Raw genomic sequence first — 12,230 nt, forward strand, 5'->3', positions numbered from 1 at the left:
CCTATTTGACCCTATGTGATTCGTGATTTTTGAATACACTTGAAATCATGTTGAGTTGCCCCTCAAAACTATTTGCTTTAATTGTATAAATCCATATTAAAGCACTGTATTTCTGACTGTGAATGGCTTTTCCTCATTCATTTCTATACACGTCATGAACTGTGTCCACTTCCTGCAAAGTGACAACCACAGCTAGAAGTGCACTTCCTCCCTTAACCTCTCACCCCTCTATACCACACATATTTGCAAATTCACATACGTAGGAACAGATGCAAACATTTGCACAAGCACCCATGCCTGTCTTGGTCAGGTGATCAGGTCTTGACTGACAGATGGCCACTGGTTTCCAGTGTTTTTACATGCTTTGTAAGCCTCCTTTAGATAAAGTGATAACCATTTCTAAAAGTAGGCTGCAGTGACTTTGGTCTTGCTTTCTTTCCCAACGGAAGTTCCTGAAAAGGAAGTGACTAAAATGTACGAAAACACAGGTATGATGTCCAAGGTTTGATTTTTCTCTTTTTACTCTGCCATTTCTCACATGTGGGACCCTCAAAAGCATCAAAGTGCAAAATAAGTGTTGGTAGGAGCAGCATACGCTACTTACCTATCGCAGGATCTGTACATTCTTCTTTTAGTATTTTGACATCCTCCTTGGTGTGATTGAGCTCGAGTGTCCAAATGTTTAGACCCTCATAAATCAGTCGCAAAGTTACCTTGAGTGTAATTTTGCAGCTCCATTTTATTAGAATGGAAAGACAAACGCGTGAGGGCAAGTAAATTTGAGCTCTCAGGCAACTTTTACCATAATTTCAGAGCTTAGTTAAAGCGATGGCTTCTTCACAATCAATGCTAGAAGAGGCCAGGTGATGCCAAGTTCAAAGCTTCTTTGACTCTTCAAATTTTGTTCCTCTTTGCTCCTCAAAGCAGTACCTTAGCACTGAAAATTAGTCATAAATACATTTGTCCAGTGTAATGAAGAAATGGTAGTTAACAGGAACTGTGGAGAGCTGAGAACTAAAAAAAAACCCTCAGAAGGAACCATTTGTACAGTTATTGGTGAGACATGTCAAAACCCCTGTCTGACTGCAAAAAAACTTCAGGAAGATTTAGCAGACTCTGCTTTGCAGCAGGACTGTTCTGCTGTGCTGCCACACATGCCCAAATATACTTATTATGGAAGAATAACTTGAGGAAAATTTTCCTGTATTCTCACCTCAAAATGGCGCTTCAGAAATGGGCGAATAAACAGCTAAATCAATGCATTTTGCAAAGAAGTCCTGAACAAAAACAGAGTTAAAACAAGCAAAGTTAAATCTGGAGGCCAAATGAATTGAACTCCATTCAAGCTGTTCAGCTTGGGGATGTACTAATCATGCTTTTGAGGTTCGCAATCAGCAGTGGCACAGGAAAAAAATCATTGGCAGAAGGAAGAGTGGTTAGTTAGATACCAGCAAATTCAACTAGAAGCTTTTTACTAGAATACTGAGAGAAATTCTTCAAAGAAGACTTTTTGTTGGATACAAAAAGAGTGAAAAAGATATGATGCTTAGAAAAGACTGAATGAAACTCTGAAAAATGGAAATAAAAACATTGCCTTGCTTAGATTATTACATAAATGGGTCATCTTTTCAAGCCTGCGTTTCAGAAATCAAGTTATCTTTCACTTATAAGTATTTTGCAAGTGAACCCGTTCAGACTCAACTCTTTATTTAAACCTGAGGGATTTCTGAATCATTATCATCTGAATAAACTTTAAACATCACATAAAAGCAATTTCAGTGGTTAAATCTTCAGCTTTTACAGTAAACTAGTGACTTTACCCATATTTTTATTGATATAAAAAAAACCATAATAGTGTCTCTTGAAAATGTTAACTCGATGTGTGCATCAACCATAGGCTTGAAAGCTAAAACGATACGTTACCCCAGGTCGAAATGGCACCTTACAACATTTCTTCAACATACCTGCTCAACAGTTCAACAACTTAACAACTTGCTGTCAGAGCATAATGTGACAGCAGCGGCCCCCTCCTCCTTCCATGTCACCGTCTCCCTCTCATCAGGCGACTGCCAGCCCATCAGATAGGCCATGAAGGAGGCTGCAGATATCCTGAGCCGCTGCAGACGCTTTGACTGGAACGTTTCACACGCTGTCACAAGTGCACGTGAGTGCTTTAAGTTGGATCACACTTGGTAAAGGGCCTTGGGTGGCAAGGGAACAATGTATAAGAGTGTGTGTGTGTGTGTGTGTGTGTGTGTGTTATGTCAGTCCATAACAGAAGTCTGGATTGAAATAACTCTACAACCTTGGGATGCATTGCCATTACAATTGCCCTCTTCTGTATTAGAATTGCTTTGATGTCAAAGTGGAATGGTTCTATAAAGGCATTTAGACCTTAATGATTCACTAATATGAGTCTCTCCATTATGAGCCTGACTAATGTATTTTGTGAAGCATCTCTGAAAGCCTGAGTGATCCTTTAGAGGAAGTTAATACATTTATTTCTTTTTCTAAAAATGATCTTTAAACCCTGTATCTGAAAATCTGAGCAACAAAAAGAAAGTGAGTAAAATGATTTTCTGCTTCATGAACTCCAACTTTATCACATCAATCACAGATAATATAAGTAATAAGACTAATATTAGCAGCAAACTGATGCATCTCCTGAATTCTAACACCTACCAGAGGGCCCAGGGCGCTGTGTGCCTACCTTGTCTTCCTGATTGCATACACCAAATGCAAGTGTGTGAGGCACAGCGAGAGGAGTGTGTGTGTGTGCAGGAGGAGAGAGGATTATGAGTGGGAGCTCTGTGGGGGGTTTGCCAGCCTCCAGGGGGGAGGTGAAGTGGATTTCTTCTCTCATCCATTTTTCATGGCTTTTCTCCTTTCAGATCTGCAGTCCCTGTACATACGGCTGACGGGTCGATTCTCTTTTATCTTTAAGCATCTTTTGGGGACTCTGCGTGTGTCTGCTGATGTGATGGGGAGACAAGGTTGGGGAGACAAGGTTGAGGCATGCTGTTTTTCATCAAGCTCTAATGACTACCTTACCACATGGCTTGCAAAGATGATGCTAATTTTGCTGATGATATCTGTTTTTTAAATTGTGGCGGGCAGCTTCAGTATCTTTCTGCAGTGGTTACAGGATACAGAGTTCTAAATATTTTAGTGAAATCTATGTTTTCCACAGAGCAGATGGAATATCATGGAGGGCATATGTAAACAGTACTATTTAATAGCAGTTTATGTCCCTTGTGGGTTAATTCAAACACATATGTTGTTTAAAAGGGCTTTGAATAATTAACGATCTCTATTTGTGACAGAGTGACAGAGTTCAGCATCATTGGCCAAACTTGTTTCCTGTCCACCACTCTTTACCCCTCGGCTATAGATTTTCAACTGGTGAGAATGGCAAGAATAGTCAGTGTAATGATGATCAGGCAAAAAAGACTGATGTGATGATAGTTTGGTATTTAGATCTTTTAGCCTTCACAGATCATATCCAGACAAAGGCCTTCAAATTTGAAAGTATCATGCGATAATCAGAATGATAATCAGAATCAGAAGGCTTTTTTCACAAATGGTTGAGTAAAAGGAACAACATTTACATAGTTAATAGCATAACATACATTTTCTTTGTAATATCAGAGTGGTAGAGATGGTTTAGGCAGGTATACTTCCAAGATAAGATAAGATACAGTATAGACTATATAATGCACTGCCAATTTTTATAATAAAAATAAAGGGTTAAAGCCATTCCTGTTACAGTAGTCTAAAATTTGTCACACGGTTCTCCACATAAAGCTAACATTTGCACCTGGCATTGTGACACTGTACATTGGATCTTCATTGTTTTAATTGGATTAACAGCAAACGAATGTACAACAATGCAACATATGATATTCTGAAATTGGTCCAGAATTTGTAGATGCATTTTTTTGTAGATTGCTGAACTTCTATCTTTACTCCTGAGAGACTCTACCACTCTAAGGTGCTTTTTCTATTTCTAATCACATTGCTGACCTGTTGCCAGTTAACATAATTAGTTGCAGCGCGTCCCTCCTGCGGTTTCTTTTTAGTCCCACTTACTTTCCCTGTATTTTGTTGCCCCTGTCCAATTTTTTTGAGACATGTTGCTGCCATCAAATTCAAGAATAACTAATATTTTTCTAAAATAGCAACATTCCTCACTTCAGTATTTAAAATGTTTTATATGTTCTATGGTAATAGAATTTGGGTTTATGATATCTGCACTGGATTCTGATTTTATTTACATTTTACAAACAGCAGCACATTTTTATAACTGTGGTTGTATTTTGAAATGCATTTGAAATTAATCTTGAAGTTTTTGGCATTTTTAAAAGATAAGGCTAGTTTTCAACTGTCATCTGCACTTAACCAATCACAAATCTGATTATCCGTTGGAGCAGATAAGAGACATATTTATTATAGAATCCATTTGCATACCTCACATCTATGTTAATTCAAATGAAGGCATTTGTTGTAGCTACAGTTTAAGTTGTATGTACCAGATTAAATCAATTCCTATCTCCAGTTTAAACTATCGACGTAAGACTGGAGAAGATACAACGTGCACTGTAGCTATCAGGAGAGGAATGTGGCTTTTCCAGCGCAGTGATAGATAAGCTACTTTGACAGCTCCACAGGTGTTGGCTGGTCTTAATACAATAACATTGCTGCCGTGTGGTGTTAACAAAGTGCCAGCATAAAGGAGAAAAAAATCATGCATAGTAGTGTGATAGCTAAATTAAGCTTCCAATTAGCTAACTAGCAATCTGAGATGTTGGCTGTATTAACATGATATTGTATAGTTAGCCAGCAGGATTAATGACCAATTAATCAAACAAGTTAGCCAATGCATCCCTTTGCCAGAGGAGGTGTGAGTTTTTTATAACTCATCCAGCAGACAAAAGCATGCATTATCATGAGTGGGGTCACTTTTGAGTGACAGGTGAGCCATTGCGACCATCAGTGGCACCTGCTGACCTACTTGTATCAATTGAATGTTGCTGAAAAAAGTAGAGAGGAAAGTTTGTAGAAAATGCAGTTAGGTTAACAGAAATACTGAGCCCACAACGCTGTACATTAAAACATTTTCTTCGGAAAACCTAATCTATTCAACATATTTTTTGGCTCAATAGATGGTTTATCTGCAGACCGTTTTCAGCCCATTCTCACCAGAAAACGTGTAATAAGTATGATTATCCACTTACTGAAAATTGTGAGATTGCAGCATATCTTTAGGCTGTTGTTTGTTGTTGGGCAGTGCTCATGTGACATTACAAGAATTGCAACTCGTAATGTGTAAGTCCTGACCAATATAGTTTGTAACATCTCAGGCTAACTCTGTACCTTAATTAAAACCCAAACTGTGTACTTTTAACTCCTAACACTGGCCATTTGCTTATAAGAGTATAGCATTAGAGAAAGGAGTCTCGAGAAAGAGAGGAAGCAGAAAAGTGCAAAGATTGGGGATAGCAGGATGAATCCTACTTATTAGAGACCAAATCAAAGTGGTTGTTGCAAAACTTTTTGATGTGGTGACATGCAGCAAACTGTGTAGAGATCATAGCAACGACAATGTTAGTAATCAATCAAAATTCTGTGCTGTGAACCAACATAGCAAGTTTCTCAGTTTTCTTAACCTCTCTGCTGTCCATACATTTTTCATTCCAACGATTTATGTCTTAACTTTTTTATAAAAGGAGAAAAAAGACTTTTGTTGCCTACAAGCAGTACAGTCATCAGTGGTTTCCACGGGAACCACTGACTTGAGATACATTGATCACATTCATCTACAACTACAGTATATCAAGTTGTAACTGTCAAAATGGTCAAATTACCTTCAACATTAGCAGCACAAACTCAGGAGAGAGACCAGTAAAGCTTATAGAAATAGTGGCCTTGAGCAAAGTACTTAGGATCTGCTGGTTTCCTTACAGCGATGGATGCAGAAAGCCTTTTAACACTGTTTCCTAGCAACAGTGTTTTTATGACCTAAACCACATAGGCACCAAACAAATGATATACTTGACCTTCCAAGTCAAAACAAAAATATCAAAGAGTTGGATATTTCATGCAATTTATTATGGTATGACTTTGATTTTACTTTGATGACATAGATTATTTCTAAAGCTGGAATCAATCAGAGGTCGATAATCATATCTATAAATCAGAGCTTTCTTTTTTACTGACTTTAGTTCTCCACTTCCTTTTTTTTCCTGAATGAGCCTTCAAGTGAGAGTGGAAAGAGTATTTCCGCTGTGATAAAAGGAGATATGTAGCCCACAGACACGACACTGAGGTGTAGCTCACTTACGCCCTCATGTTTGGCTCTGCTGATAGTACTGTATGCATCTGTGTTTTCTCATGCAGAGAGCTTAGATTTCACCCAGTCCATGCTGGTCTGTGTGATACGTGACAGACGTTTCCAAACTAAATGAAAATTCAAACCTTTGTAAACCTGAACGAAGATGGAAACGATCCACCCCACCCCACACACACATACACACAGATTTTTTTTAAAAAGTTTACAAAGACAAAACATGGTTACACCTGTCGGACAAGTTAAAGACAATACATACTGTATGTCTTGCTTTTCCTGTTCATGCTTAGCAGTCACAACTTAACCTTGTAGTTATTGTGATGTGACAAAAATAAGTAGTTAAGAGCCTCTACAGTATTTCATCCAGCACAAATTCTCTGTCCTGAGTTTGAGGGAGAAATCTGCAAATACCGCACACTTAGACCATCTGAACCCAATTTATTGTCTCTTATGCTTCCTCTCCAATAGCATCACCAGTCTAAGGCTCAGATTACATAAATGTTGCTTGTAACAATAAATGCTATAGAATAAAATACATGACGATGGAGGTCATTTGCTACAGTGCTGTTAAATTAGTAGATACAATTTGCCCATTTCTCCATATATGGAGATACCAAAAGCTTATTTCCAACCCAGCATGCACAGCCCAGTAGCTCATAAATTTACCTTACATATAAGGCCTAGCAGATGCTGCACAAGGACTCACAGGGCAGCACAAAGAACAGAAACAAATATTCATGACCTGCTTAATCTTAGATCTTTAAAACACAAGCAGGTTGGGGGTATTCATTTGGTGCCTGTCTAAGACTGTTTGGACTCTTTCTACTCTTCCTCGATGCCCTGTTAATCCAAAAAGATGGCTTGTTTGCTGCAACTTTACAAAAGAAGAGCAGCACATATTTTTGCAGTTTTATAGGTGGGTTTTGCAGAAAAGATTTGATCAGATAACTGGACATTGCTCTTTGGTGTAGTTTGCCTTCACTCACTGATATATGCAACTTAAATCAAGGTCAGATGTTTGCAAGTAAACATATAGCATTCTAGCTTCAAAACGCTTTGTTTTACAGTAAATGGATTTCCTAAATATAACTAAGGCCTCTAAGTGCCTCCATTTAATCAAACAACAGATGGTAATGAAAATAGAGTTAAATGATAAGCTATTCACTCAAGAGTGGACTTGTTATGTCAGGTAAAAACATTCAGGTAATGTGTTACGAACTTAAACCAAGTATTTCCTTTTCTTTTCTTTTTTTTTTAAATAACAATGACTTTCACTGATATTTGTCATTTCATTTGATAAACTTGTGCATTAAAAAATGTTAGCCAAAAAGAAATGTGACCTCTGTCATTTCTTATGAATGCAACCATGCCACGGGAAAAGTTATGGACTCTTATAACAGTAAAGTAAAATTTGATAGCACAAATGTGTAACCAGTCTATTCTGCAGGGACAAATAAAAAATGAAGAAAGATTGGACAGAAACATTTAAGTTTATAAAGCACATCTCCCTCCCATATGTGGAAGATCTCATTTGCATACAGCTGGAGTGTGTCAGAGTCTGCTGGAATCATTCTGGCTTTGTGCATCTCAGCGTGAGCTCCAACTGCAGAGGTAGTGGTGGCAGAGGTAGTCATTGGATCTTGACTTTTCATCAAAGTGCAGGTTTTAGGTCCCACCTGTGAATGGACTGCATTCAGAAAGAGAAGGGTGGTAATCCATCTGCTGTGGAAACACACACACATCCAGATGGTTTCTGGAGAACAGAGACATCCCATGTGTCCAGTTACAACATGAAAGCTATGGGGACGCAATTTAAGGAGCGCTCTATCCACCCATCCCCATCACTCGCCTAAAAATGAGTGGGAGGGGACACTTTGCAACTGCTGATCATACCCAGTCACTATGAGGATAAGCCTCATTAGTGACATAACGATGTAAATGAGCTAAACTCTGTGTCAAATTCTGTAGTTATAAAATGATGCTGCTGTCATTTGTTTGGTCTGTTAGTTCTTTAGCTCTAAGCTGAGATGTTAACCTTAAATCTGCACCAATCAATGTTTTCATGTTGGATAAAATGGCAGGTACTGCAGTCTGCAGTTCTATTCAGCTCCATGAAGCATATTAGTTTCACCTCATTGATCACCACCTGCCCGGCAGCAAACAGCAGGCAGACAAAGTTAGGAACTCGTCTGTGAACAGAGTGCAGCAGCTCCCATTCATCAGATGGTTGATCTTTCGAGCTGAATGCTAATGCACTGGGCCTGTGTGACACGTGCACAATATAAATTTGTATGTACAAGGCATTTACACACTATAAAATACCAATATTTATTCATAATGCACTTACTATTGTTATCGTTTTCTCATTGTGGGACCAGATGAAGGTGTATAGGGGACTAAAAGTGTAAGACAGATCATATTCAAACATGTGAGCATTTAATTTGATTCAATGTGAACTTCAACTCTAAACAAGTCTTCTCCAAGATAAGAAAACACTCAAAACTGCAGTTTTAGACTCATTCAGCAACAGCACCAGGAAGCAACCACCAGATGAAGATGAAAATGTAAGAAGAAAAAAAGACTCATTCAATGTCTGTGTTATAAAGGTCAAAAGCTTAACAGGAAAATTGAATAAAATCTTCTCTGATGTTTCTTATCTTCAAAGGCAGCATGACCAGAGAAGCTAGTTTTGATGCTGAAGTGGGAGGGCATTCAGTGTGACTTAATGCCATTTTGTTCCCAAGCAACATGCTTTGAAGAAAGCAAGAGATGTGCTGCGCAGGCAGTGAAAAAAGTGATAAAGAAAGAGTCACATCTTAAGTTATAAAGATGCAAGACTGCAGTGTTCTCATGTTTGTGTTTGCAGCAATGACTGTAGATAAAAAAAGACAATGTTCTTCCCATTGCTGTGTGCACCTCAGCTGAGTCACGTCAGATAAGATCCCGTCCACCACCAAACAGCTCTTATTTCCCCTGCCACGATACAAGAAAACCCTGCTTTCATTTCTTGTAAAACTACCAAGATACCCATCAGGATCAGTTTTTTAAGAACTTACACTTGCTTTGGCTTATCAGCACAGAGCGATTCTTTGCATAAAAGTGTCATCTAATTGTGTCATCCACATCTCGTTTTTATCTTTTCAGGCCGTGTTTGTTCAGCAGAGATGATGAATATCTACAAGCTGCAAAAAGGCTGCCAACAGTCTTATGTAAGCAGCAGAGAAGTGATGTAGTTTACATGTTAACCACAGAAACCTCTGATCTTTTACTTTCCTTTACAAGCCATTTACCCCTGTGTGAGCAGGATATTTTGAATAACACATATAGTAAGCTCTTTTTCATTATTTATACAATGTGTACAACAATAAATTGTGTGTAACACATAATAATGTATGCTTTTTTTGACCAGATGGTCACTTTTGGCTTTATATAACCTTTCTGTTCAGGTGGAGGTATTGATAAAAAAATCCATGACAAACACACATTTTTTGGATTAGAGATTTATTTAAAAAAATGTACATTTTTACAGACTAATATATGATAAGTGGGTCACATCAATGCTCAATTTCATTATTCAAGGAATAAAGAAAATTTCAGGAATGAAAAGGTCATTTTAATGCTTTAGGACTCATCTACTGTTCTTTTTAGAGCAATTTAAAGTGTGATTTGCCTGTTTCTAACTCACTAAAATAATGCCTTTGCTATAACACAGTATCACAGAGGTAATATTAAAACAATAATTCCAAACCCGGTTTTACAGTGGATATGAAATAACAGTGAGAAGTGAATTTCCAGTGATTGATGATCCAATATTTTCATGTAGCAGAGATATAAATGAGCTTGAAGTTAAAATTCTGACTATAAACTGCCTTTAGTTAGCTGGGGTGGCTGTCGTTGAGAAGATAATCCAATAGTTTGGTGGTCCGATCCTGAGCTGTGTGTCCCAATACTAAGCACCTAATCGTCCCTGCTGTATCATCAGCGTGCGAAGGTGTGATAGAAATGTAAAGTGCTCTGAGTGGTCTGTAAGACTTGAAAGGAGCTTTATAAAACGCAGTCCATTTAACACCATTTAAACCTCAAAAGGTCACATAGATATAGCTAGAGGTTGCAGCGTATAGAGGTTGATGGTACCGAGGAATAATGAATGCTTCAGGAAACGTCCTCAACAAAAGAAAGTAAAGTAGTACCACTATAGCAGCCAAAAAGTATTATAATATGCAGACTGCTACTTCCTTTAGGACTGTATCCGGTTGCATTTTCAACCTTTTCTTACACACACGCACGCACACACATTACCATCTCATGTCTCTGCGCTAAATCCAGTACTGGAGTCTGGTAGCATAGCTTAGCATTAAATACTGGAAGCAGACAGGAAAAGTGAGCCTGCTTGTATCTAAAACATGGACTTACGTGGACATTCAGTCTGAGAAGCGCTGGCAGGCCTTTTTTTGGAGTTTCAGTCTGAGTCAAACTAAGCTAACAATCATCTCATCCAGCTGTAAAAAAAAGACAGTAAATGATGAAGTGTATTTTCAGCAAACGCAGTGAGGGAAGAGTTGACAGTAATATGGAATCCACATGCAGCACAACATGTGGTTCTCAAATGAGACTAGTGCCTTTTACAAAAGGTTAAGAGGGGCAGAAAGAGGCCAAAGTTGTAGGAGAAGGGTTTCATTCTCCACCAGGACAATGTTTTTGGTTAAGAATTGCAGTATTTGCCAACCCTCCCCATTACCCTGATCTGCACCCACGGGAACCTTATTAGAGTCTTTTCCAGATGTGTAGAAGAAAATGACTGAGCTTCTGAGACAACTCACTGATGAAGACCCACAGCTGCTATGAAATGTGACTATCCCTCATTAAATTCAAAATGAAACCCTCCATCACATTATCTAATAAACCTATATTCCTAATCTTTTTCCAGGGGTCTCAAAACTGTAACACTTCCCTAATGTTCAGAAGAGACAAAATCACTAGACAATGGGACATTATGGGCATCAAACACGTTTTATTTGAACTTAATGCAGTTTAATCCAACACAATTAGCGCACATGCAAAGTATCATATTTAAATATATACTGTATGTATGTACCAAGTGTTTTGTTTTGAAAGTTAAATGTTTTGACATTTAGGTCATAAATGAATAAAACTCAAACGTTACTAAAAAACACTGCCCACAATGAGTACACACTTCTGATAAAGCATAAAGTACAAGATAAAGTTGTAAATCTGCAGTGTTCGTGTTTGTACTTTTTTCAGAAAATATTTCTAAAAAACACAATTTCAGTGAGAAAAAGAAAAATCACTTTTGGACTAATGTCTTTACCTTAAGAAACTGTTTCTTTAACTTAAAGGTATTGTGTGTAGGATTTTCACAGAACGTTACACTACAGAGTAGCTTAACATGTGCTACAATGTCTAGTCACTTTACAGCAGAATATGCATTGTTTTTTCCTTGTTGCTTCTGAATATTTCACCTTCGGTCTGCTAATAAAGAAGCAAAAGTGACCGAATTTGCGGACCTTGTCCAAAAATCAAAGCACCTTTTTTCGGGATTCGTGAGCAAAACAAGAAATTCTGAACTTTTAATGTCTGAAACTTGACATCCACGTTATAATCTAACAGCTTTCTGCAGTTAGAGAATACTACACATAGCACCTTTAAAAAACATTTCCTCCTTGAACTGTTGCTCAGATCATAAAAACACACGAAGAAATTGTAAAACAGTGCACAAACCATGAACAAAAGAAAACAGAAACCATCACAGTTGAAGAAGCAACTACAGCATAGCCATGGGGGGTACATCTACAAAATCCTGGTACTGATGAATTAAGTTTTCTGTCACAGAGAACCGTTGAGTGCTGACATTTCAGGTATGTTG

The sequence above is a fragment of the Leuresthes tenuis genome, unplaced genomic scaffold (assembly GCF_036924035.1).
Source record: "Leuresthes tenuis unplaced genomic scaffold, fLeuTen1.0.hap1 SCAF_13, whole genome shotgun sequence".
Classification (NCBI taxonomy): domain Eukaryota; kingdom Metazoa; phylum Chordata; class Actinopteri; order Atheriniformes; family Atherinopsidae; genus Leuresthes; species Leuresthes tenuis.